The sequence below is a fragment of the Oncorhynchus masou genome, chromosome 25 (assembly GCF_036934945.1).
Source record: "Oncorhynchus masou masou isolate Uvic2021 chromosome 25, UVic_Omas_1.1, whole genome shotgun sequence".
NCBI classification, from domain to species: Eukaryota; Metazoa; Chordata; class Actinopteri; order Salmoniformes; family Salmonidae; genus Oncorhynchus; species Oncorhynchus masou.
In genome coordinates, this window is record NC_088236.1 from 43,573,041 (window position 1) to 43,599,676 (window position 26,636).

The 26,636-nt window shown below is 42.9% G+C and overlaps 1 long non-coding RNA gene across 3 annotated transcripts; it reads left to right on the plus strand.

Moving 5' to 3' along the window:
* Positions 1-2,889: 2,889 nt before the first annotated feature.
* On the plus strand, positions 2,890-26,636 carry LOC135513579 (uncharacterized). Of its 3 annotated transcripts, none has more exons than XR_010451563.1 (3): positions 2,890-3,100; positions 23,904-24,121; positions 24,282-26,636. It is a non-coding gene; the product is annotated as an uncharacterized LOC135513579 (long non-coding RNA). The 3 variants fall into 3 exon arrangements; XR_010451562.1 differs by having other exon boundaries at positions 2,890-3,096; XR_010451564.1 differs by having other exon boundaries at positions 2,890-3,096; positions 23,904-24,109.

The window sequence follows — 26,636 nt, forward strand, 5'->3', positions numbered from 1 at the left end:
TAGTTTTTATATCAGCCCTCTGATTACAATGAAGAGCAAAAGGTTTGCAGCTTAACTAGGTATTTCCTTGCAGCACTGGACCACACGACTGGACAATAATCAAGATTGCCGATACCGATACCGATTATTGGAGGACCAAAAATAGCCGATACCAATTAATCGGACAACCTTTTTTATTTATTTGAAATAATGACAATTACAACAATACTGAATGAACACTTATTTTAACTTAATATAATACATCAATAAAATCAATTTAGCCTCAATTAAATAATGAAACATGTTCAATTTGGTTTAAATAATGCAAAAACAAAGTAACATATTGCACAAAGTAAAAGTGCAATATGTGCCATGTAAGAAAGCTAACGTTTAAGTTCTTTGCTCAGAACATGAGAACATATGAAAGCTGGTGGTTCCTTTTAACATGAGTCTTCAATATTCCCATGTAAGAAGTTTTAGGTTGTAGTTATTATAGGAATTATAGGACTATTTCTCTCTATACAATTTGCATTTCATTAACATTTGACTATTGGATGTTCTTATAGGCACTTCAGTATTGCCAGTGTAACAGTATAGCTTCCATCTCTCTCCTCGCCACTACCTGGGCTCGAACCAGGAACACATTGACAACAGCCACCCTCGAAGCAGTGTTACGTTTGAAATGCTATTAGCGCGCACCCCGCTAACTAGCTAGCCATTTCACATTGGTTACACCAGCCTAATCTCAGGAGTTGATAGGCTTGAAGTCATAAACAGCGCAATGTTGAAGCATTGCGAAGAGCTGCTTGCGAAACGCACCATAGTGCTGTTTGAATGAATGCTTACAAGCCTGCTGGTGCCTACCATCACTCAGTCAGAATGCTCTATCAAATCATATACTTAATTATAACATAATAACACACAGAAATATGAGCCTTAGGTCATTAATATGGTCCAATCTGGAAACTATCATTTCGAAAACAAAACGTTTATTATTTCAGTGAAATACAGAACCGTTCCGTATTTTATCTAAGGGATGGCATCCCTAAGTCTAAATATTGCTGTTACATTGCACAACCTTCAATGTTATGTCATAATTACGTAATATTCTGGCAAATTAGTTCGCAATGAGCCAGGCGGCCCAAACTGTTGCATGTACCCTGACTGCGTGCAATGAATGCAAGAGAAGTGACACAATTTCACCTGGTTAATATTGCCTGCTAACCATTCTTTTAGCTAAATATGCAGGTTTAAAAATATATACTTCTGTGTATTGATTTTAAGAAACGCATTGATGTTTATGGTTAGGTACACGTTGGAGCAACGACAGTCCTTTTTCGCGAATGCGCAACGTATCGATTATATGCAACACAGGACACGCTAGATAAACTAGTAATATCATCAAACATGTATAGTTATAACTAGTGATTATGATTGAATGATTGTTTTTTATAAGATAAGTTTAATCCTAGCTAGCAACTTACCTTGGCTTCTTACTGCATCCACGTAACAGGCAGGCTCCTCTTGAGGCAGGTGGTTAGAGCGTTGGACTAGTTAACCGTTAGGTTGCAAGATTGAATCCCTGAGCTGACAAGGTAAATATCTGTCGTTCTGAACTGAACAAGGCAGCTAACCCACCGTTCCTAGGCCTTCATTGAGAATAAAAATGTGTTCTTAACTGATTTGCCTCGTTAAATAAAGTTGTAAAAAAAATTGGGGGGGCAAAATCAGCGTCCAAAATTACCGATTTCCGATTGTTATGAAAACTTGAAATCAGCCCTAATTAATCGGCCATTCCGATTAATCGGTCGTCCTCTGATTTGTATTTGATAATGTGTATGTTTTTGCTGTTTGTTCTTTGTTGTTGAGCCAAAAAGATTGGAGAAGTGGTTTATTCTTACATCTCCATTTTAGATAGATAACTCTTCATGTTGTTATTTGTTTAGTGTGTTCCAATTTTCCCAGAAGTGGTTAGATTCTATGGATTCTTTAATTACGTTGATCGGATTTCTAACGTGCTGTTCCTTTGTTTTCTGTGGTGTATTTCTTTATTGTTTTAGTGATTCACCATAGTGAAGGCGTAGGCTCAGGTTTTCTGGGTCTCTATGTTTTTGGTTGTATAGGTTTCTCAATTTCTTTCTTAGGTTTTTGCATTCTTCCTCAAAACATTTGTCATTGTTGTTAATTTTGTTATGTTGTCTGCTTAAGTTAGGTTACTGATTAGGTTTTTTTCTACTGCCAAGTTTACACCTTCATTACTACAGAGAAACATTTTGTCCAGGAAGCTGTCTAAAAGGGTTTGAATTTTTTGTTGCCTCATTGTTTTTTGGGTAGGTTTCTACTCTACTTTGCTTCCATCTATATCATTTCTAAATATGATGCAGTTCCTTTGTCTTTGATACCTCATGATTGAGTATTGCTCTGTTCAAGTAGACTGTGATTTTGCTGTGATCTCATAGGGGTGTCAGTGGGCTGTCTGTGAATGTTCTGAGAGACTCTGGGTTGAGGTCAGTGACAAAGTATTCTACAGTACTACTGCCAAGAGATGAGCTATAGGTGTACCTACTATAAGAGTCTCCTTGAAGCGTGCCATTGACTTTGTACAGACCTAGCGTGCGACAGAGCTGTTTTGTCATATTTGTGTCTAGGGGGGCATATTTGGGAGGGGATGCTGTCACCTCCAGGTAGGTGTTTGTCCCCTTGTATACTGAGAGTGTCAGGTTCTTGTCCAGGTCTGGCATTTAGGTCGCCACAGACTAGTAAATGTCTCTGGGCCTGGAAATGGTTGATCTTCCCCTCTAGTATGGAGAAGCTGTCATCATTAAAGTATGGGTTCTCACTCTCTCTCTCCTCCCTTCCTCTGTATCCCTCTCTCTCTCTAATCTCTTATTCTCTGCATCCTTTAGACTTTCCTTTCTCTATATATTTCAGTCCTTCTACGCTCTCTCTCAATTCTCTCTTTCCCAGGGCATGGAGGGATATCAACATCTCATTCTTGATGACAGCACCACTGTACATTCCACAACTGGAGTGATTTCACATATTTTCAGGGCACAAGACTGGGATTTAAGGAGAGCCATAGAGAGAGGGAGAGGAAGAGATAGAGAGAGAGAGAAAGTAAGTAAGTACTGGGTGACATCTCCTGTCTCTCCCTATCTATGTTTCCACGTGGTGGCCTGGGCTAGCCCCTGCTGACTCACACTCGTTTGTTGATCTTATGTGACTACCATCCACTTCACCCCCCCCCCTTCTTCTACCCCACTCCTCCGAAAGACCGCTGGGCCGTTCCACGAAAAGAGCGCATTTGGATATTTTAAGTAGAAATTTAAAACCCTGTTATATTAAATGAAGGGCCCTTTAATATAGACTACATGAATAAAGGCTTGCTAAAGTGTCAAAATTCAGCATTTTGACTTCTAGGAAGATTTGAACCTACTTAATCGCAACACTCAGTTTCACCCTAGTAATTTTGTTGCTTTGACAAAGTCATTTCTGAAGATTAGTATGTATTTAATGTGATTAGTGATTTATTTACATCTGTCCCTCCTTTAAAGGTCAACTTGTTACTCTCCTTTTAATATGGTGAAACTATTCATTTTGAGAAAAAAAAATTCAAAAGAAACATTGAACATCTAATAGTCAAATCGTTGCGTAAAAGCAGTTCAGCTGGTTCTTCTTTTTTTGTGCCAATTTTCTGTTATTTTTGTGGTGGAAAACTGAGCTGATCGAGCATAGCACATCAACCCTGTTACCTATAGATAAGCTAGAAATGTTTAAACAATTTCATTTGTTTTTTTGTGAAGCTTGCATTCAATTGCCACTCCCTGTTGCACATAACAAGCTTCCATTCCTCCTGTCACAAGGGGATTTATGTATGATTTAATTAAGAATAAATAGTCAACCCTGTTACAGTCAATCCTTTTACATAAATACACAGACATCCACATACACATCAAGAATGTTGCTTGATTGGAAGACAGAGCCCCTTGTGGCTAGCACTTTGGCTAACGCTCCAGCAAGCATGGTGAGACCAGTGTAGTTTGGCCTGGTTTGATGGTGTAATCTGGGGGAGCAGGGTCATCACCTGTCCCTCTGCCTGTGTAGCTGTATCCCGCCGGGGCCTCCCAGGCTGAAAGTAATTAGATTTCCGTCAGGATATGGCTAGTCGCTTTTACCTGGAAGGCAGACTGGGTGGAAGAGGACCAATACCCAGTGCTTAATTTGTAAATCGGGAGGTGCCGGAACAAAAAGTGAGTGGAGGGGGAGGGGGGGGGGGGTTGAACTGGGGAGCTCTGAGGTACCGGAACGCATGAGTAAAAACATCATTGCATGCATATCATTGCTTTTACGTAGTGGCATAGAGCAGTAGAGTAGAGGCACACATGGGGATCATTTTTAGTAGCCTTGGGTCTGGGACAAATGTGGCCTTTTAGAAACGCATTTCATGCAATTCTAGGTGAATTTACACAACTGGAGACTTCGGCAGAATCTTTTTTAATACCGCACAAATAATCATAATGGCAGACTACTTTGACACTGACAAACTGAGATAAAATTAAAACCTTGTCTTGAATCCACCAATAGCCTAGGCCTAGGTGTTTGGAAACATACTGTAGGTTCCATCCAATATGAGGAGAAAATTATAGTCCTAAAAATGTTTTCCAGTTTCACTGACTCACACAATGATGCGCAGCTCACTTCTTAGTGATGGCCCAGGTGATGCTCTTCCCAAAAGCCTATATCTCTCTCTTGTTTAACTTTTTAATAATATTTGGAAATGTATCAAATATTTTGGTAGTCTAAAGCAGACAGATTAGAGTCTTCTCTTTTCAGGAGGAGCCATTTGCTTTCCAACCTGTGTTTTCCTGCTATTATATTTGAAATATTGTGAAAGGCATGTTGTCTGCATGCTGTTTGTTTACTGACAGATTTGCTGCACGTTCCCAACTGTAGACTAAGTCTGGTTATTGGGCTACATCCACAGCTAGGCTATTTAAAAAAACAAGATATTGATCCTCTGAAGACTATTTTTTTCATTCTATAACTTAGGAACATTTTTTTTTATCAGCGGTGCTGAAGCTCCTCTGAAACCCTTTGCGCAGCTATGATTCTATAAGGAAATAAATTATGAAGTGCAACGCTGGATAGATGAGAGTTGCAGGCCCATGTCTATCAGAGAAGAGAGAGATCATAAAACGTCAATCTCATTCTAGTTCTGTGAGAGAAACTGCCGCGCTTCTCACACAGCGTCAGCCACGCAAGTTGGTCTCATACATAGATTCCAATATATTGTGCAAACCATAAGCCCGGATCCTGTTCCGGCAGGATGCGGCTAAAATTAAGCACTGCCAATTCCTGCTGATAAGTGGAGAACTCCCCCCTCGGCCTCGCCTATTGGTGGAGGAAAGCAGTAGTTAAAACCTGGAAGGAGTTAGGAGGAGCCACTGGAGAGCAGGGGGTATTCTGACAGACAGCCAGAGGGAGAAAGGGTGTATGAAGGAGAGCAAGAGGGCAAAGTCACCATTCTGCTATGTTTCATAGTAACCGGTTTGTCGGATGAGAATACCAGGCACTGATTTGAGAATAGCGGGAGCCTGACTGAGTGCAGAGATGTTCTCATTCATATTCAACACTGAATTATCATAAGGCGTCATTCAGCAGACCTCTCAGTCAAAGTCATACTTCGAAGCATCATTCTTTGTTGTTTTCCATGAATGGTCTTAATGGGAGCTACTATCAGACATAACATCCCTTGGTTCATCCAGATTGTGCATGGCAGTCTAGAATAGCAACATTCTAACTTCCTCCCCTCAGCTTCCTCATTCACCAGGCACAATGTGATATGTCTCTGAACCCCTCATGTCTGTTTTAAGTGCCTAGGTAAGTGGGGAACATCTGAAGGGGAATCTTCTGTACACACATTGACACTTTGTCTCCAAGCCTCTGGACCAGTGCACTTGTCCAAATTGCCTTTACTTCCCCAAATGAATGGGGGAAGAGAGACTGAGACTGAGTGACACATGAGGGTTGGCATGACTAATGGTCGTTTGGGAGGTAACATCTTGGTTCTTCAACATTACTATCCTGGGACCTAAAAAAAATGTGACATGTCCAATGTTAACCACCTGCTTATTAAAAATGTATGCTATCTGCACTTTCGATTTTAGAATGAAGTAGTGCTATGAAACATTAAGTAGGCTAGTCCTCCAGTAACAAACTCCGATAAATTAGTTTCTTAGAGTGTGCTGAAGAAGATTGTGCAAGGACAGAAAGGTGTGTTCCCAAACTCACTCTCACATCCAAAAGTACACACCGACGGACAACTACACACAAATGCACACACACTTGCATACGCACAAGTACACACAAGTGATTCCAACATTTTAATTGGTAACGTAACCGATTTTTGTGATCATATACACAAGTACACACACACCCTAACGGCTTATGTTTCCAAAGTTCGACCCTGGTCTACATCTACGTCAAGAAGAAAACATCTTCTTTTGGGTCATAGAGAAATGCCATCTCAGCATACACTCCCACTGCTGTACTCTCTCCATGAACACCTTCACCTGAGATGGGCCTCGCTTTTCTCACCAGGAGTGTAAACAGTTCCCTCTGTCCCTCACACATGTCAGCAGAAAAACCTGTGAGTGTGTGTGTGTCTGTACAGGGTGACAAGTCACTGAGTGCCTGCCTGGGGTGTGTGTGTATATGTGTGTGAGAAAGAAAAATAAAGTGTATGTGACAAGTGCCTTCAGAAAGTATTCACACCCTTTGATATTTGTTGTGTTACAGCCTGAATATAAAATGGATTACATTTAGATGTTGTGTCAATGACCTACACACAATACCCCATAATGTGGAAATATGTTTTTAGAATTTTCTTTACTAATTCATTTTTTTTTTTTATGAAAAGCTGAAATGTCTAATAAGTATTCAACCCCTTGTATTGGCAGGCCTAAAAAAGGCAAGGAGTAGACATGTGCTTAACAAGTCACATAATGAGAGTATACTCACTCTGTGTGGAATAATAGTGTTTTACATGATGTTTGAATGACTACCTCATCTGTGTTCTTTATTTTACTAGGCAAGTTAGCTAAGAACAAATACTTATTTTCAATGATTGCCTAGGAACAGTGCTTTAACTGCCTTGTTCAGGGGCAAAACAACAGATGTTTACCTTGTCAGCTCGGGGATTCGATCTTGCAACCTTCCAGTTACTAGGCCAACACTCTAACAACTAGGCTACCTGCTGCCCCGCGTACCAAAAAATGCATCCTGTTTGCAATAAGATACTAAAGTAAAACTGCAAAGAATGTAGAAAAGAAATTAACTTTGTCCTGATTACAAAGTGTTGTTTGGGGCAAATCCAACACAACATTTCACTGAGTACCACTCTTCATATTTTCAATAATGGTGGTTGCTGCATCAGGCTATGTGTATGCTTGTAATCGGCAAGATTTTTTAAAGATAAAAATAAACGGAATAGAGCTAAGCACAGGAAAAATCCTAGATGGAAACATGGTTCAGTCTGTTTGACAACAGGCACTGGGAGACAAGTTCACTTTTCAGCAGGACAATAACCTAAAGCACAAGGCTATATATGCACTGGAGTTGGTTATCAAGAAGAAAATGTAATGCTCATGAGTGGCCTAGTTACAGTAAATTGGCTTGAAGATCTATTGCAAGACTTGAAAATTGCTGTCCAGCATTGATCAGCAACCAATTTGACAGAACTTTAAGAACTTTCCAAGAAAAATGTGCAAATATTGTACTGTTAGCCAGCCTACCAGCTTAGTGGAGTCTGCCACTAGCACAGTCAGTGTAGTCAGCTTAGCTATCCCCATTGAGACCATGTCTGTTCTTCGACCTAGGTTGGGCATAACTAAACATGACGTGTTCGCTTTAGTAATCTCACTAGGATTAAGACCTCCATTCCTGCCATTTTTGAAAGAGATCGTGATAAATGATCAAAATAGGGCTACTTACTGTTAGATCCCTCACTTCAAAGGCAGTTATAGTCAATGAACTAATCACTGATCATAATCATAATCTTGATGTGATTGGCCTGACAAAAACATGGCTTAAACCTGATGAATTTACTGTGTTACACTAGTGACCATATCCCCTGTGCATCCCGCAAAGGCGGAGGTGTTGCTAAAATTTACGATGGCAAATTTCAATTTACAAAAAGAAAATGACGTTTTCGTCTTATGAGCTTTGTGTCATGAAATCTATGCAGCCTACTCATTCCCTTTTTGTAGCTGCTGTTTACAGGCCTACTGGGCCATATACAGCATTCCTCACTGAGTTCCCTGAATTCCTATCGGACCTTGTAGTCATAGCAGATAATATTCTAATTTTGGGTGATTTTAATAATCACATGGAAAAGTCCACAGACCCACTCCAAAAGGCTTTCGGAGCCATCATGGACTCATTGGGTTTTGTCCAACATGTCTCTGGACCTACTCACTGTCACAGTCATACTCTGGACCTAGTTTTGTCCCATGGAATAAATGTTGTGGATCTTAATGTTTTTCCTCATAATCCTGGACTATCGGACCACCATTTTATTACGTTTGCAATCGCAACAAATAATCTGCTCAGACCCCAACCAAGGAGCATCAAAAGTCGTGCTATAAATTCTCAGACAACACAAAGATTCCTTGATGCCCTTCCAGACTCCGTCTGCCTACTCAAGGATGTCAGAGGATATCAGTTAACCACCTAACTGAGGAACTCAATTTAACCTTGCGCAATACCCAGGTTGCAGTTGCTCCCCTAATAACTAAAAACATTTGTCATAAGAAACTAGCTCCCTGGTATACAGAAAATACCCGAGCTCTGAAGCAAGCTTCCAGAAAATTGGGAGGGAAATGGCGCAACACCAAACTGGAAGTCTTTCCAACTTGCTTGGAAAGACAGTACCGTGCAGTATCGAAGAGCTCGATCATCTTATTTTTCCAACTTAATTGAGGAAAATAAGAACAATCCAAAATTTATTTTTGATACTGTCGTAAAGCTAACTAAAAAGCAGCATTCCCCAAGTGAGGATGGCTTTCACTTCAGCAGTAATAAATTCATGAACTTCTTTGAGGAAAAGATCATGATCATTAGAAAGCAAATTACGGACTCCTCTTTAAATCTGGATATTCCTTCAAAGCTCAGTTGTCCTGAGTCTGCACAACTCTGCCAGGACCTAGGATCAAGAGAGACACTCAAGTGTTTTAGTACTAAATCTCTTGACACAATGATGAAAATAATCATGGCCTCTAAACCTTCAAGCTGCATACTGGACCCTATCCCAACTAAACTACTGAAAGAGCTGCTTCCTGTGCTTGGCCCTCCTATGTTAAACATAATAAATGGTTCTCTATCCACCGGATGTGTACCAAACTCACTAAAAGTGGCAGTAATAAAGCCTCTCTTGAAAAAGCCAAACCTTGACCCAGAAAATATATAAAAAACTATCGGCCAATGTCAAATCTTCCATTCCTCTCAAAACATTTTGAAAAAGCTGTTGCACAGCAACTCACTGCCTTCCTGAAGACAAACAGTGTATACAAAATGCTTCAGTCTGGTTTTAGACCCCGTCATAGCACTGAGACTGCACTTGTGAAGGTGGTAAATTACTTTTTAATGGCGTCAGACCGGGGCTCTGCATCTGTCCTCGTGCTCCTAGACCTTAGTGCTGCTTTTGATACCATCAATCACCACATTCTTTTAGAGAGATTGGAAACCCAAATTGGTCTTCACGGACACGTTCTAGCCTGGTTTAGATGTTATCTGTTGGAAAGATTTCAGTTTGTCTCTGTGAATGGTTGGTCCTCTGACAAATCAACTGTAAATTCCAATGTTCCTCAAGGTTCCGTTTTAGGACCACTATTGTTTTCACTATATATTTTACCTCTTGGGGATGTCATTCGAAAACATAATGTTAATTTTCACTGCTATGCGGATGACACACAGCTGTACATTTCAATGAAACAAGGTGAAGGCCCAAAATTGCCCTCGCTAGAAGCCTGTGTTTCAGACATAAGGAAGTGGATGGCTGCAATCTTTCTACTTTTAAGCTCGGACAAAACAGAGATGCTTGTTTTAGGTCCCAAGAAACAAAGAGATCTTCTGTTGAATCTGACAATTAATCTTGATGGTTGTACAGTTGTCTCAAATAAAACTGTGAAGGACCTCGGCATTACTCTGGACCCTAATATCTCTCTTGACGAACATATCAAGACTGTTTCAAGGACAGCTTTTTTCCATCTACGTAACATTGCAAAAATCAGAAACTTTCTGTCCAAAAATGATGCAGAAAAATGAATCCATGCTTTTGTTACTTCGAGGTTAGACTACTGCAAAGCTTTACTTTCCGGCTACCCGGATAAAGCACTAAATAAACTTCAGTTAGTGCTAAATACAGCTGCTAGAATCCTGAATAGAATCAAAAATGTTGATCATAATACTCCAGTGCTAACCTCCCTACACTGGCTTCCTGTTAAGCCAAGGGCTGATTTCAAGGTTTTACTGCTAACCTACAATGCATTACATGGGTTTGCTCCTACCTATCTTTCTGATTTGGTCCTGCCGTATATACCTACACGTACGCTACGGTCACAAGACGCAGGCCTCCTAATTGTCCCTAGAATTTCTAAGCAGACAGCTGGAGGCAGGGCTTTCTCATATAGAGCTCCATTTTTATGGAATGGTCTTCTGATCCATGTGGGATACACAGGCTCGTTCTCAACTCATCTCTTCAGTAGGTCCTATGACTGAATGTAGTCTGGCCCAGTGGTGTGAAGGTGAATGGCAATGCACTGGAGTGACGAACCACCCTTGCTGTCTCTAACTGGCCGGCTCTCCTTTCTCCACTGGGATTCTCTGCCTCTGGCAGAGGGAGTTTTTCCAAGCCACTGTGCTTCTACACCTGCATTGCTTGCTGTTTGGGGTTTTATGCTGGGTTTCTGTACAGCACTTTGAGATATCAGCTGATGTAAGAAGGCCAATATAAATACATTTGATTTGATTTGTACAATCCAGGTGTGCAAGGCTCTTAGAAACATATCCAGAAAGACTAACAGCTTTAATCAACATCAAAGGTGATTCTGACATGTATGAATACTTATGTCAATTAGATATTTCTGTGTTTCCTTTTCAATGAATTTGCAAAAATGTCTAAAAACCTTTTTTTAACTTTTTGTTGTTTGTCGATGGGTGAGAAAACAAATATATTGAATACATTTTTAATTCAGGCTATAACACAACAGAATGTGAATGAGGTCAAGGGGTAGGAAAACTTTCTGAAGGCTCTGTATGTGCCTGTAAATGTATACGGTTGAATATAAGTTTTGGAATTTATAACTGTGTATTAGTGTGTGAGTGTGCCAACTTTCCTTGCCTGTTTCCCACTGTCCTAATTGGGTCTGTGGAAGCCTCCTGCTGCTCTCTCACAGAGGCCCTGCTCTCCAGTTGTATCGTACAGATACAAATGGGCCGGAGAACGTATGGCACAGGCTGCTGATCCACACCTCCCACAATCCCCTGAGAGGACGGGGAAGCAGATGGGGATTCTTCCGTGGTGCATTATAAGTGGATCATCGGAGGTTGTGTGTGTGCGTGCATGTGCACAGTTGTCCTGAGACTGCACAGCAAAGCCAGGACCTCAGCTCAATGGAGACACTCAAGTTTTTTTTAAATCCTGTCGGAGTCTCCCGTGCTGGAGTCTCCCGTTCGTCCGGTGCTGCCGGAATCTCCCTTCCATTCGGGACCCGGGGCTAGGGTCCCCAGTCCGAGGTCGGCGGCGAGGGTTGCCGCTCTAAAGAGGCCACGGAGGCAGGTGAAGAAGCGGACAAACTATGGTGGAACCCTATAGGTTCAGGTTTTGCGGCCGGAGTCCGCACCTTTAGGGGGGAGGGGGTACTGTCACGTTCTGTTCCTTTGTTTTGTCTTTGTTTTAGTATGGTCAGGGCGTGAGTTGGGTGGGTTGTCTATGTTCCCTTTTCTATGATTTGGGATTTCGGTTTTTGGCCCGGTATGGTTCTCAATCAGAGGCAGCTGTCAATCGTTGTCCCTGATTGAGAACAACATTTAGGTAGCCTGGTTTCACCTTTGAGTTGTGGGTGATTATTTCCTGTTTAGTGTTTTTGTCATTCACCTTACGGGACTGTTCGTTTGTTATTTATTGTTTTGTTCAGTGTTCTAGTACGTCATTAAAAGCTATGAACACTTACCACTCTGCGCATTGGTCCTCCTCTTCTTCCACTACAGACGAGCGTTACAGTTAGACCAAGGCTCCACGTCTGTTCTCATGCTCCTAGACCATAGTGCCGTTTTCAACACCATTGATCACCACATTCTTTTGGAGAGATTGGAAACCCTAATTCGTCTTTGCGAACCAGTTCTTGCCTGGTTTAGATCTTATCTGTCAGAAAGATATTAGTTTGTCTTTGTGGATGGTTTGTCCTCTGACAAATCAATGTTACGTTTTGGTGTTCTTCAATGTTCTGTTCTAGGACCACTATTATTCTCATTATATATGCTACCTCTTGGTGATGTCATATGGAAAAACACAATGTCAACTTTCACTGCTATGCAGACGACACACAGCTGTACATTTCGATGAAACATGGTGAAGCCCCCAAATTGCCAACCCCCGTTGCCTGTGTTTCAGACATAAGGAAGTGGATGGCTGCAAGTATTATACTTTTAAACTCGGACAACAACAAAAAAGGTCCCAAGAAACAAAGAGGTCTGCTGTTGGATGAATCTCGATGGTTGTACAATCGTCTCAAATAAAACTGTGAAGGACCTCGTCATTACTCTAGACCCCGATCTCTCTTTTGATGAAGATATAAAAAATATTTCAAGAACAGCTTTTTTCCACCGTCGTAACATTGCAAAAATCTGAAAGTTTTTGTCCCAAAATAATGCTGAAAGCTCATCTATACTTTGTCACTTCAAGATTAGATTACTGCAATGCTCTACTCTCCAGCTACACGGATAAGTCACTAAATATACTTCAGATAGTGCTAATTACAGCTGCTAGAATATTGACCAGAACTAACACACTTTATCATATTACTCCACTGCCATACTCAACCTTACTGGCTTCCTGTTAAGGCTAGGGCTGATTTCAAGGTTTTACTGTTATCCTACAAAGCATTACATGGACTTGCTCCTATTTATCTTTCCGATTTGGTACTACCGTACATACACTACATTACCAAAATTATGTGGGCACCTGCTTGTCGAACATCTCATTCCAAAATCATGGGCATTATAATGGAGTTGGTCCCCCCTTTGCTGACATAATAGCCTCCACTCTTCTGCGAAGGCTTTCCACTAGATTGGAACATTGCTGCAGGGACTTGCCTCAATTCAGTCACAAGAGCATTAGTGAGGTTGGACAATAATGTTGGGCAATTAAGCCTGGCTCACAGTCTGCGTTCCAATTCATCCCAGAGGTCATCCCAATGGGGTTAAGGTCAGGCTCTGTGCAGGCCAGTCAAGTTCTTCCACACCTACATCAACAAACCATTTCTGTATGGCCCTCGCTTTGTGCACTGGGACATTGTCATGCTGAAACAGGAAAGGTCCTTCCCCAAACTGTTGACACAAAGTTGGATCGTCTAGAATGTCATTGTATGCTGTAGCATTAAGATTTCCCTTCACTGGAACTAAGGGGTCTAGCCCGAAACATGAAAAACAGCCCCAGACCATTATTCTTCCTCCACCAAACTTTACAGTTGGCACTATGCATTGGCAGCATTCTCCTGGCATCCGCCAAACCTAGATTCGTCAGTCGGGGCAGCTATAGCAAGCATAAATTTGACAAACTGATTTGTTGGAAAGGTGGCATCCTACGACCGTACCACGTTGACAGTCACTGAACTCTTAAGGACATTCTACTGCCAATGTTTGTCTATGGAGATTGCATGCCTGTGTGCTCGATTTTATAACCTGTCAGCAACAGGTGTGGCTGAAATAGCTGAATCCAGTAATCTGAAGGGGAGTCCACATACTTTTGTATATATAGTGTACTATATATAGTGTATATATAGTGTATAGTGTATCTATACGTACACTACGGTCATAAGACACAGGCCTCCTTATTGTTCCTAGAATTTCTAAGCAAACAGCAGGAGGCAGGGCTTTCTCCTATTGAACTACATTTTTTATGGAATGGTCTTCCGATCCATGTGGGAGACACAGGCTCGTTCTCAACTCATCTCTTCAGTAGGTCCTATGACTGAATGTAGTCTGGCCCAGGGGTGTGAAGGTGAATGGCAATGCACTGGAGTGACGAACCACCCTTGCTGTCTCTAACTGGCCGGCTCTCCTTTCTCCACTGGGATTCTCTGCCTCTGGCCCTTTTACGGGGGCTGAGTCACTGGCTTGCTTGCACTCTCCATGCCATAACTAGGAGGGGTGCATTATGTCATGCCAGGTCCGGTTGTGCACCCCTCCGGCTCATGCGGTGGGGTAGATCTTCGTGGGCTATACTCATCCTTGTCTCAGGGCAAATTGGTTGGGTTTTATATCCTGCCTGGTTGGCCCTGTCCGGGGGTGACTTTGTGTCTCCCAACCCCCCCCCCCCCCCGACTCAGTCACCAGTATCTATGCTGCAATATGTGCCGGGGGGCTAGAGTCACTGTCAGGTCTGGTATAATTCTCCTGTCTTATTTAGTGTCCTGTGTGATCTTAGGCATTCTCTCTCTCTCTGTCTCGACATCTGAATGTTCGGCTATGACAAGCCAACTGACTGTTTACTCCTGAGGTGCTGACCTGTTGCACCCTCTATAACCACTGCCTCTTCTTTGCTTTCTTCCTAGGTTCCTTCCATTGTAGGTAGTTTTTCCTAGCCTATGTGCTTCTACATCTGCATTGCTTGCTCTTTGGTGTTTAAGGCTGGGTTTCTGTATTAAGCACTTTGTGACAACTGCTGATGTAATAAAGGCTTTATAAATAAATAAGATTGATTAATACACAACACTGCATATACACTAATACTGTGCCTCTCAACAAACTGTGCTTTCTAGTTTCATAAGGAGGTTTAGCTATCTATCTGATGACCACAGCAAATCTCTGTTCAGCCATTTAGTCTCTTACTGACATTGACATTGTAAGCCTCAGTGAGTTTGAGCAGAATGAATCTCCCTCTAAAGTAGACCCACTTTCACTGGGCAGACTGGATGGCTGTTTCTCTTTTTTTGGGAAGGGGGTTGGGGGGAGGATTGCAGCTGCCACTCGATGGCACGTATAGGCAGCAGTGTGGTGGGACCGGGTAGAGGGGGAGGCACATGGCTCCCTCAGTCACCTCTATGAGAGGGATGACTGATTGGAGGAACTGGGCTGATGTCCACATCACGCATCTGCTTCAGTGTGTGGGTCGACAAAGGAAACTTTCCAAATACTGGGAGAAACAGAAAGAGGGAGAGAGGAAGAGACCAATAGAAACAGATGGATATGGTGTGTGTGTGGGTGTATCTGAATTTTGAGACATTAGCTGCCGCTGTTTTACAGTCAGACAAAGCCAAACTATGCAGATTAAGGCCTGTTGTATAGCTGTAATCACACAGAATGTATACTACAATATTTTCATGTAGATGCAGAATCAATTATTGTGTTGAAGAATTTGGTTTCCCTTAAAAAAAGCACTGCATTTATTATGCATCCTTAAGGTCATAATCAGTGTAAAAATTGCTACTGTTGGACTGCCTGGCTGTTTATGGCAACATTTGATGTCTTTTTTTTCTTTGTCAAAGCACCATAGACTATATACAATACAAATAGAAACACAGCAATTAACACCTCAGACCATCAATGACAACAGACAGACTGTAACGATCGTTGCTGGAAGGATTGGACCAAGGTGCAGCGTGGAAGACGTTCATCATGTTTATTTACCTCTAGCGTCGAGCAATCCCGTATCCGGGAGCGTAATCATAGCCTCAAGCTCATTAGCATAACGCAACGTTAACTATTCATGAAAATCGCAAATGAAATGAAAGAAATATATTCACTCACAAGCTTAGCCTTTTGTTAACAACACTGTCATCTCAGATTTTCAAAATATGCTTTTCAACCATCGCTACACAAGCATTTGTGTAAGAGGTATTGATAGCTAGCATAGCATTAGCCTAGCATTCAGCAGGCAACATTTTCACAAAAACAAGAAAAGCATTTAAATAAAATCATTTACCTTTGAAGAACTTCGGATGTTTTCAATGAGGAGACTCTCAGTTAGATAGCAAATGTTCAGTTTTTCCAAAAAGATTATTTGTGTAGGAGCAATCGCTCCGTTTTGTTCATCACGTTTGGCTAAGAAAAAAATAACGAAAATTCAGTCATTACAACGCCGAACTTTGTTCCAAATTAACTCCATAATATCGACAGAAACATGGCAAACGTTGTTTAGAATCAATCCTCAATGTGTTTTTCACATATCTATTTGATGATAAATCATTCGTGGCAGTTGTGTTTCTCCTCTGAAGAAAATGGAAAAATGCACGCAGCTGGAGATTACGCAATAATTTCGACGGAGGACACTAAGCGGGCACCTTGGTAAATGTAGTCTCTTATGGTCAATCTTCCAATGATATGCCTACAAATGCGTCACAATGCTGCAGACACCTTGGGGAAACGACAGAAAGTGTAGGCTCATTCCTGGCGCATTCACAGCAATATAAGGAGACATTGGAACACAGCGCCTTCAGAATCTGGGCCATTTCCTGTTTGAAATTTCATCTTGGTTTTGCCTGTAGCATCAGTTCTGTGGCACTCAGATAATATCTTTGCAGTTTTGGAAACGTCAGAGTGTTTTCATTCCAAAGCTGCCAATTATATGCATAGTCGAGCATCTTTTCGTGACAGAATATCTTGTTTAAAAAGGGAATATTTTTTTATCAAAAAATTAAAAGAGCGCCCCCTATATCGAAGAAGTTAATGTGAACCAGCAACCAAAACAATACAGAGTAACAAAACGAACGTGTAGCATTGTAGTGCAAAAAGGCTACAATACAAAAACAAGATCCCACACACAACAGGTAGATAAAATGCTGCCTAAATATGATCCCCAATCAGAGACAACGAATAACAGCTGTCTCTGATTGGGAACCATACTAGGACAACCTAGAAACGAAAAACTAGAATGCCCACCCTAGTCACACCCTGACCTAACCAAATAGAGAATTAAAAGGATCTCTAAGGTCAGGGCGTGACACAGACAGTTTTCTGAATCTCATGCTTGTTTATCCTTATTTTCAGAGCATCTTTTTCCCTTTCTGTTTCACACAGGCTAAGACAGTATGTGAATGCCTTTTGAGGGCTGCATAGTGGAAGGACAGAAACCGAAAAATGTGTGGCAATCAAATGTATCCCCACTGCCAGCCAGCCACGCACACACGCATCACACCAACTCATTTGCATTCCGTTTTGAGAGTCGTAACGCCAAACAGAGCATTGTCACAGCAAATTACATGTGTGAGTGTGGTTAATAACTTTTAATTGGGAAGGATCGTTAAATCAGTCAGTTATCTGTTTGCATGAACATTTAAGGCTTTCATGTTTCCTTCTTTTGTTTTCGTGCTGTAATAGGATTGGTTGTTTTAAGGTTATGATGGCCCAAGTGGAAAAGGGTGTGCTAAGTTTTTAGATTTGAGGGAGTTTATATGTGAATGACAGTGTCTGTCTGTCTGTCTGTCTGTCTGTCTGTCTGTCTGTCTGTCTGTCTGTCTGTCTGTCTGTCTGTCTGTGTGCTTGTGTGTATTTAATCTGATCTTGAGCATAGCTGCATGGCTTATAACCAAACCTTTTTGAAAACACTCTTGTCCAGATGGACACTTGTGGGAAGTCAGAGCACTCAAGCACAAATAGTGTGACATCTGATACCAACCCATAGCCATCTAATGCAATACAGCAATAAGCCACTGAACTAGTGAGATACAAGTTCTATCGACAGTTAGCCACTGATTTTACTATTTCAAGGTAGACAAGTATGATTTTGATCCGCAAACCTTCCAAGTTAAGTAGTGTGCATGGCTTCCCATCTATGTATCGTATTATGACCCAATTTGATTCCTCACACTGGATCAAAATATCCCAAAAACACGCACGCACAAACGCACAGAGTGAGAACAAGAAAGATTTCTCTATGAAAATGCTTCATGTGGCTCAGTTCACGTATTTGAGGTTGATGGCATTATCAGACAATATCGCCCTGGCATAGTCAGTCAGGGCAGTCCCTATTCCCGTCTGGAGTTACCATGGGAGATGAACAGCAGCATTCTGGGGTCTAATGAGAGGGGTCATTATGAAAAGCACTTCCTGCAAAAATAATTTACTATGCACAAATATCAGAAACACGTTTTGATTCATTCATACAGAAAAAGAGAAAAAGCATTTGTCTTTCAGACATACGTTATGTCAATTTCAAGTTTCAATTGTAAGTTTGAAGTTTTATTACATCGATTCCACCTTGCCTCTGAGGTATCCTGGAAGTCCCCGACGTCGCCATTGCCGAGAGGCCCCGAGGCTACTTGAGTTCCCTCAAGAGTCTCCGAAGTCTGCCAAATCACCTCTTCCTCAACCGATGCAAATAGGCAGAGCTAGGCTGTGCCCAGCCAAATGTCTACACTGGCTTCACACGAAGAGTTGCCTGTATTGCGGGACTACTGGTCATTTTGTGTCCTCCTGTACACTAAAAGACCAGGCTCACCAGTAGGGGCGAGTACTCTGGTGCGTCATACGGATAACTTTTCCTCTCCCCTGACTCACCCATTTCCATGCCATCCTGCTGTGGGGGAACCAGTTGAAATCTCTCTGGGTACTCATTGACTCTGGGGCCGATGAGAGTTTTATGGACGCTACACTGGCGTCCGAGCTGGGCATCCCCACTCTGTCCCTCTCCATTCCCATGGACGTTAGAGCATTGGATTGGCGCTCTATAGGCCGGGTCACCCACAAATACTACTCCCATCAACCTACGAGTGTCAGGGAACCACAACGAGGCTAAGTCTCCTCAGGTTCCCGTGGTATTGGGATTCTCTTGGCTCCAGCGACACAATCCCTTTATTGACTGGACTGCTGGTGCCATCATGGACTGTAGCCCGTTCTGCCACTTGCCTGAAGTCAGTGCAGCCTGCCACGGGAAGTCTTCCGGTGGGCTCGAAAGTTGCCCTGCCAGTCCCACGGAGTATCAGGACCTCCGGAAGGTTTTCAGTAAGGCACGGGTCACTTCACTTCCTCCGCACCGACCATATGACTGTAGGATCGACTTTCTCCCAGGCACCACACCACCCCAGGGAAGACTGTATTATCTGTCGGGTCAGGAGACAAAGGCTATGGAGACCTACAACGATGACTCCGTAGCTGCAGGGTATATCTGTCCTTCTTGACTACCTGGGCCTCAATGACATCACGATGAAGAACCGCTACCCTTCGAACCGCTCCAGCGGGCCACCGTTTTCTCCAAGTTGGACCTGCGGAACCCCTACCACCTGGTGCGTTCAGTGGTTACTGTGAATATCTGGTCATGCCATTTGGCCTCACCAACGCCCCAGCAGTATTCCAGGCCCTGGGCAATGACGTTCTCCGCGACATGTTGAACTGGTTGACGACATCCTAATTTTCTCCCACTCAGCCCAAGGTTACGTGCTCCACATCCGACAGGTCCTCTAGCTTTTTGTGAAAGCGGAGAAATGCGAATTCCATTGCTCCACCATCCCCTTCCTTGCTTACATCATTGTTGCAGTGAATGTACAGATCAATCCCGGGAGGGTGAGAGCAGCGTTGGATTGTCCCCAGCCTACGTCCAGAGTGCAAGTGCAACGTTTCCTGTGATTTGCCAACTTTTATCGTCGCCTTATCCGGGGCTATGGCAATCTGGCTTCCACAATGTCTGCTCTCACCTTTCCCAAGGTTCCGTTCACATGGTCCCCAGCTGCTGACCAGACGTTCCGGGACATCAAGCACTGTTTCACCACAGCCCCCATATTGGTTCACCCTGACCCGTCCCATCAGTTTGAGGTGGAGGACGATGCTTCAGATGTTGGAGTGGGGGCTGTCCTGTCCCAGCGTTCTGCCCTGGACCTCAAGTTACATCCCTGCACCTTTTTCTCCCATCGCCTCAATGCCACAGAGAGGATTTACAATGTGGGAAATTGTGAGCTTCTCGCTGTGAAGATGGCATGGGAGGAGTGGAGACACTGGTTAGAGGGGGCGGAACATCAGTTTATTGTGTGGACAGATCACAAGAACTTGGAATATCTCCGCACCGACAAGCATCTCAATTCCGAGCATGCTAGGCGGGCCCTGCTTTTCACCCAGTTTAACTTCTCCCTCTCCTACCGGCCGGGATCCAAGTATATCAAGCCGGATGCGCTATCATGCAGCTTGAGCCATGTGGCAAAACCCTAGGACCCCGAGACCATCCTTCCCACCTTGTGCCTGGCGACCACACACAGCTGGGCAATAGGGAAGCGAGTCCATGAGGCGCAGTGTTCACAGCCGAACCCCGGGGGAGGGGCACAGATAACCGGATGTTTATTCCTGATGCTGTCCGCTCCCCTGTCCTGGAGTGGGCCAACTCCTCCAGGCTTGCCTGCCACACAGGTTCCTTTCGGTCCCAGACTTTTGTGCGGCAATTCTTTGGTGGCCGACCATGGTCCCGGACGTCTCCACGTTCCTTGTCGCCTGAACGGTCTGTGTGCAGAACAAGACTCCTCGGCATGCTCCAGATGGTCTCCTTCAACCACTGCCTGTCCCTCACCGTTCCTGGTCTCACATATCCCTGGGCTTCATCACGGGTCTTCCCCCATCTGATGTCAACATCAGCATACGGTAGTGGACTGGATTTCCAAAGCTGTCCACTTCATTCTACTCCCCAAGCTACCCTCTGACAAAGAGATGGCCCAGCTCATGGTGCAGCATGTCTTCCGGATCCACGGACTCTCCGTGGACACGTCTCGTCCCAGTTCTGGAAGGCATTCTGCACGCTCATTGGGTCGTCGGTCAGCCTTTCCTCTGTGTTCCACCCTCAGTCCAATGGCCAGTCAGATTGAGCAAATCAAGACCTGGAGACGACTCTTCGCTGCTTTGTCTCCGCCAACCACACCACCTGGAGCCAGCAACTTGTGTGGGATGAATACGCCCGCAACAACCTCCCCTGCTCTGCCGCTGGGCTCTCGCCTTTTGAGTGTTCCTTGGGTTATCAGCTACTAATCTTCCAGGAGAAAGAGTATGAGGTCGGTATACCCTCGACCCCGCTGTTGCTGTACCTGGTAGAGTACCCGGTCAGCTCTTCTCAAGACCACCTGCAGGTATCGACGACAAGCGGACCGTCACCGAACCCCGGCTCCCCGGTACCGTCTCGGGCAGAGGGTATGGCTGTCCACTCGAGGCATGCCCCTCTGGATGGAGTCCAGCAAACTTCCCCCCTGTTTTTTGGCCCTTTCCCCATCTCCAAGCCCCTCTGCTGTTTGTCTTCTGTTGCCCCCGTACCCTCTGTATACATCCTACTTTTCATGTGTCTAGGATGAACTTTTTTGGGATAGGGGGCAGCATTTTCACCTTTGGATGAATAGCGTGCTCAGAGTGAACTGCCTCCTACTCTGTACCATATGCTAATATATGCATATTATTATTAGTATTGGATAGAAAACACTCTGAAGTTTCTAAAACTGTTTGAATGATGTCTGTGAGTGTAACAGAACTCATATGGCAGGCGAAAACCTGAGAATATCCAACCAGGAAGTGGGACATCTGAGGTTTGTAGTTTTTCAAACCTTGGCCTACCGAATACACATTGAGATATGGATAAAGTTGCACTTCCTACGGCTTCCACTGGATGTCACCCGTCTTTAGAAACTAGTTTGAGGATTCTACTATAAAAGAGGGGCTCATGAGACCTCTTTGAGTCAGTGGTCTGGCAGAGAGCCTTGGTCTCATGATGTGCACCCCCGACAGTGTTACTTCTCGTTCCAGTGCTTTTCTGAAGACAAACGAATTCTCCGGTTGGAACATTATTGATGTTTTATGTTAAAAACATCCTAAAGATTGATTCCATACATCGTTTGATATGTTTCTAAAGGACTGTAACGGAACTTTTCGAGTTTTTGTCTGGATGAAGTGCCTGCGCCTCATAAAGATGGATTACTGGGCTGAACACGCTAACAACAAGTGTCTATTTGAACATAAATGATGGAACTTTATGGAACAAATCAGTCATTTATTGTCGAACTGGGATTCCTGCGAGTGCCTTCTGATGAAGATCATCAAAGATAAGTGAATATTTATGGCGTTGTTTCTAACTTTGTTGTTTCCAAAATGGCGGATTTTCCTCTGGCTGTTTTGGGTTCTGAGCGGCGTTCTCAGATTATGCTTTTTCTGTAAAGTTTATTATGAGTATTTCTGCAAAATCACCGTATGTTTTGTAATCAAAACATTTCTGCTCCTAAGGCGCCAATGTAAACTGAGATCTTTGGATATAAATATGCACATTATCGAACAAAACATACATGTATTGTGTAACATGATGTCCTATGAGTGTCGTCTGATGAAGGTCATCAAAGGTTAGTGATTCATTTTATTTATATTTCTGCTTTTTGTGACTCATATCATTAGCTGGAAAAATGGCTGTGTGTTTTTTCGACTTGGCTATGACCTAACATAATCATATGTTGTGCTTTAGCTGTAAAGCATTTTTTAAATCGTACACGATGGGTAGATTAACAAGATGTTTATCTTTAATTTGCTGTATTGGACTTGTTAAAACTTCTTGTAACTAGGGGGCAGTATTTTCATTTTTGGAAAAATAACGTTCCCAATGTAAACGGGCTATTTTGTCAGGACAAGATGCTAGAATATGCATATAATTGACAGCTTAAGATAGAAAACACTCTAAAGTTTCCAAAAACTGAAAAAATATTGTCTGTGAGTATAACAGAACTGATATTGCAGGCGAAAGCCTGAGAAAAATCCAATCCGGAAGTGACTCATGTTTTGAAAGCTCTCCATTCCGATGCGTCCCTATTGAGCAGTAAACGGGCTATCAACCAGATTCCTTTTTCTACGTATTCCCCAAGGTGTCTACAGCATTTTGACATAGTTTTACGCATTTATGTTGAAGAATGAGTGTAAGCACTATATTGCGTAAGTGGTCACCTTATGGCTCTCAGAGTGATTCTTGCGTAAAATACAGAGTTAGCCATTTCTCCTCTCGGTCCTATTGAAAAGCCAATTGTCCCGGTGGATATATTATCAAATAGATATTTGAAAAACACCTTGAGGATTGATTATAAAAAACGTTTGCTATGTTTCTGTCGATATTATGGAGCTTTGGAATATTTTTCGCCGTTTTCGTGACCGCAATTTCCGGTCGATTTCTCAGCCAAATGTGAAGAACAAATGGAGCTATTTCACCTACAAAAATAATCTTTTTGGAAAAAAGGAACAGTTGCTATCTAACTGGGACTGTCGTGAGTGAAAACATCCGAAGCTCATCAAAGGTAAACGATTTCATTTGATTGCTTTTCTGATTTTCGTGACCAGGTTGCCTGCTGCTAGCTAGGCAAAATGCTATGCTAGGCTATCGATAAAGTTACACAAACGCTTGTCTTGCTTTGTCTGTAAAGCATATTTTCAAAATCTGAGATGACAGGGTGATTAACAAAAGGCTACGCTGTGTTTCAATATATTTCACTTGTGATTTCATGAATCTGAATATATTCTCTTAATATTTATGTCCGTTGCTTAATGCTAATTAATGTCAGATAATGATTGCGGTCCCCGGACCCAGGATGGGTAGTGTGAAAGTTACATATTTCCCAAAAATATTTTTGAATTTCGTGCGCTGCCTTTTCAGCGGAATGTTGTTGAGGGGTTCCGCTTAAACCTATGTCTCACTGCCCTTTGTCTCCTGTTTCTAGGCCCACCCCTATTCCCCGTCTTATCGACGGCCAACCGGCGTACATGGTGAGGCGCCTCCTGAAGGTTCAACCGCAGGGCAGGGGATTCCAGTACCTCGTTGACTGGGAGGGTTACGGCCTGGGGGAGAGGTGCTGGGTCCCCGCTAGGGACATCCTGGACCCAGGCCTCATCGCTGAGTTCCAACGCCGGCACCCCGGTCAACCAGGTATGCGTCCAGGTATGACGCCGGGTGGCGCCCCTTGAGGTACAGTGGGGGTACAGTCACACTCTGATCTGTTTCACCTTTGTGCTTGTCTCCAACCCCCTCCAGGTGGCGCCATTCTTCCTCATTATCCCCAGTGTATTTATACTGGTGTTCTCTGTTTGTCTGTTGCCAGATCGTTTTGTTTCGTGAAGCCTACCAGCATTTTGGCCCATACTCCGTTCTGCCTGCCCTGACCCCGAGCCTGCCAGTCATTCTGTACCTTCTCACACCACCCTGGATTACTGACCTCTGCCTTCCCTGACCCTAAGCCTGCCTGCCGTTCTGTGTCTTTCGGACTCTGCTCTGGACTACTGACCTCTGCCTGCCCTTGACCTGTTGTTTGCCTGCCCCCCTGTATTTGTAAAAAACTTTTGTTACTTCAAAACTGTCTGCATTTGGGTCTTCTCCTAAGCCTTGACAGCAACAACAACAAGAAATAGTTACACAAAGTAAATGGCTCAGTAGAATAGATGACATTATTTAACTTAAGTATAATACAGGATGGTACAATTTATATTCCAATATTAAGAGTTGGTGTTGTGCAAAGAAACACAGTTGTGGTTGAACAGACTGTACAGCAGAGAGCTGAGGACACACCCCAGTGATACCTTGTGTTGAGAGTCAGTGTGCAAGAGTTGTTGTTGCCAATCATCACAGCCTGTGGTCTGTCAATCATGATGTCCAAGATCCAGTTGCATAGGGTGGTGTCCAGATCCAGGGCTCTGGGTTTAGAAGGACAATATTGTTGAATGCTGAACTGTAGTCAATGAATAGCATTCTAACATAGGTGTAGTCACAACTTCCGCTGAAGTTGTTCCCTCTCCATGTTCGTGCAGTGTTCGATGTCACCGACCTTCTAGCCATCGCTGATCCATTTTTCATTTTCCATTGGTTTTGTCTTGTCTTCCATCACACCTGGTTCCAATCCCATCAATTACATGTTGATTATTTAACTTCTTGGTGACAGGGGGGCAGTATTGAGTAGCTTGGTTGAATAAGGTTCCCAGAGTAAACTGCCTGCTACTCTGTCCCAGATGCTAATATATGCATGTCATTAGTAGTATTGGATAGAAAACACTCTGAAGTTTCTACAACTGTTTGAATGATGTCTGTGAGTATAACATAACTCATATGGCAGGCGAAAAACTGAGAAAATCCAACCAGGAAGTGGGAAATCTGAGGTTTGTAGTTTTTCAACTCTTTGCCATTCCAATATACAGTGTAAATGGGGTCATGTTCCCAAGGCTTCCACTAGAAGTCAACAGTCTTTAGAACGTTGTTTCAGGCTTCTAATGTTAAGTGGGGAGCGAATGAGAGGGGATTGAATCAGGTGTCTGGCAGAGTGCCACAGGCTCTGAGGCGGGTCATGAAAGATGTTAGCTCTTGTTCCATTGCTTTTCTACAGACAGAGGAATTCTCCGGTTGGAACATTATTGAACATTTATGATAAAAACATCCTAAAGATTGTTTTTATACTTAGTTTGACAAGTTTCTTCGGGCTGTAATATAACTTTTTGAACTTTTTGTCCAACGTTCGGCTGGAACTGAACTCACGTTTGGACTAGTTTACCAAACGCGCTAACAAAAGAAGCTATTTGGACATAAATGATGAACTTTATCGAACAAATCAAACATTTATTGTGGAACTGGGATACCTGGGAGTGCATTCTGATAAAGATCATCAAAGGTAAATGAATATTTATAATGCTATTTCTGACTAATGTTGACTACACAGTATGGTGGATATCTTTTTGGCTGCTTTGTTGTCTGAACGCCGTACTCGGATTATTGCATGGTTTGCTTTTTCCTTACATTTAAAATAAAACATGACACAGCGGTTGAGTTAAGGAGAAGTACATCTCTAATTCCATGTATAACACTTATTTTCATCAACATTTATGATGAGTATTTCTGTGAATTGATGTGGCTCTCTGCACAATCACCGCATGTTTTAGAACTACTGAACGTAACGCGGCAATGTAAAATTTGATTATTTGATATAAATATGCACTTTATCGAACAAAACACACATGTATTGTATAACATGAAGTCCTATGAGTGTCATCTGATGAAGATCATCAAAGGTTAGTGATTAATTTAATCTCTATTTGTGCCTTTTGGTGGAGTTGGTGGTGACCGAACATAATTGTTTGTGGTGCTTTCGCTGTAAAGCAATTTTGAAATCAGACACTGTGTCTGGATTAACGAGAATTTTATCTTTAAAATTTTGTAAAATACTTGTATGCTTGAGGAATTTTGATTATGAGAATTTTGTTGTTTTGAATTTGGCGCCCTGCACTTTCACTGGCTGTTGGCGAGGTGGGACGCTACCGTCCCACATATGCCAGAGAGGTTAACCCTCTGTTTCCCCTCATGTCCTTGTCGGTGATTGTTTATTGTTAAGTGTATGTCTACGTCTGTACTGGTGCGCGTCGGGTTATGTTACCCATTTGGGTTTTTGTAAATAAACTGCGCCGTTGGAAACACA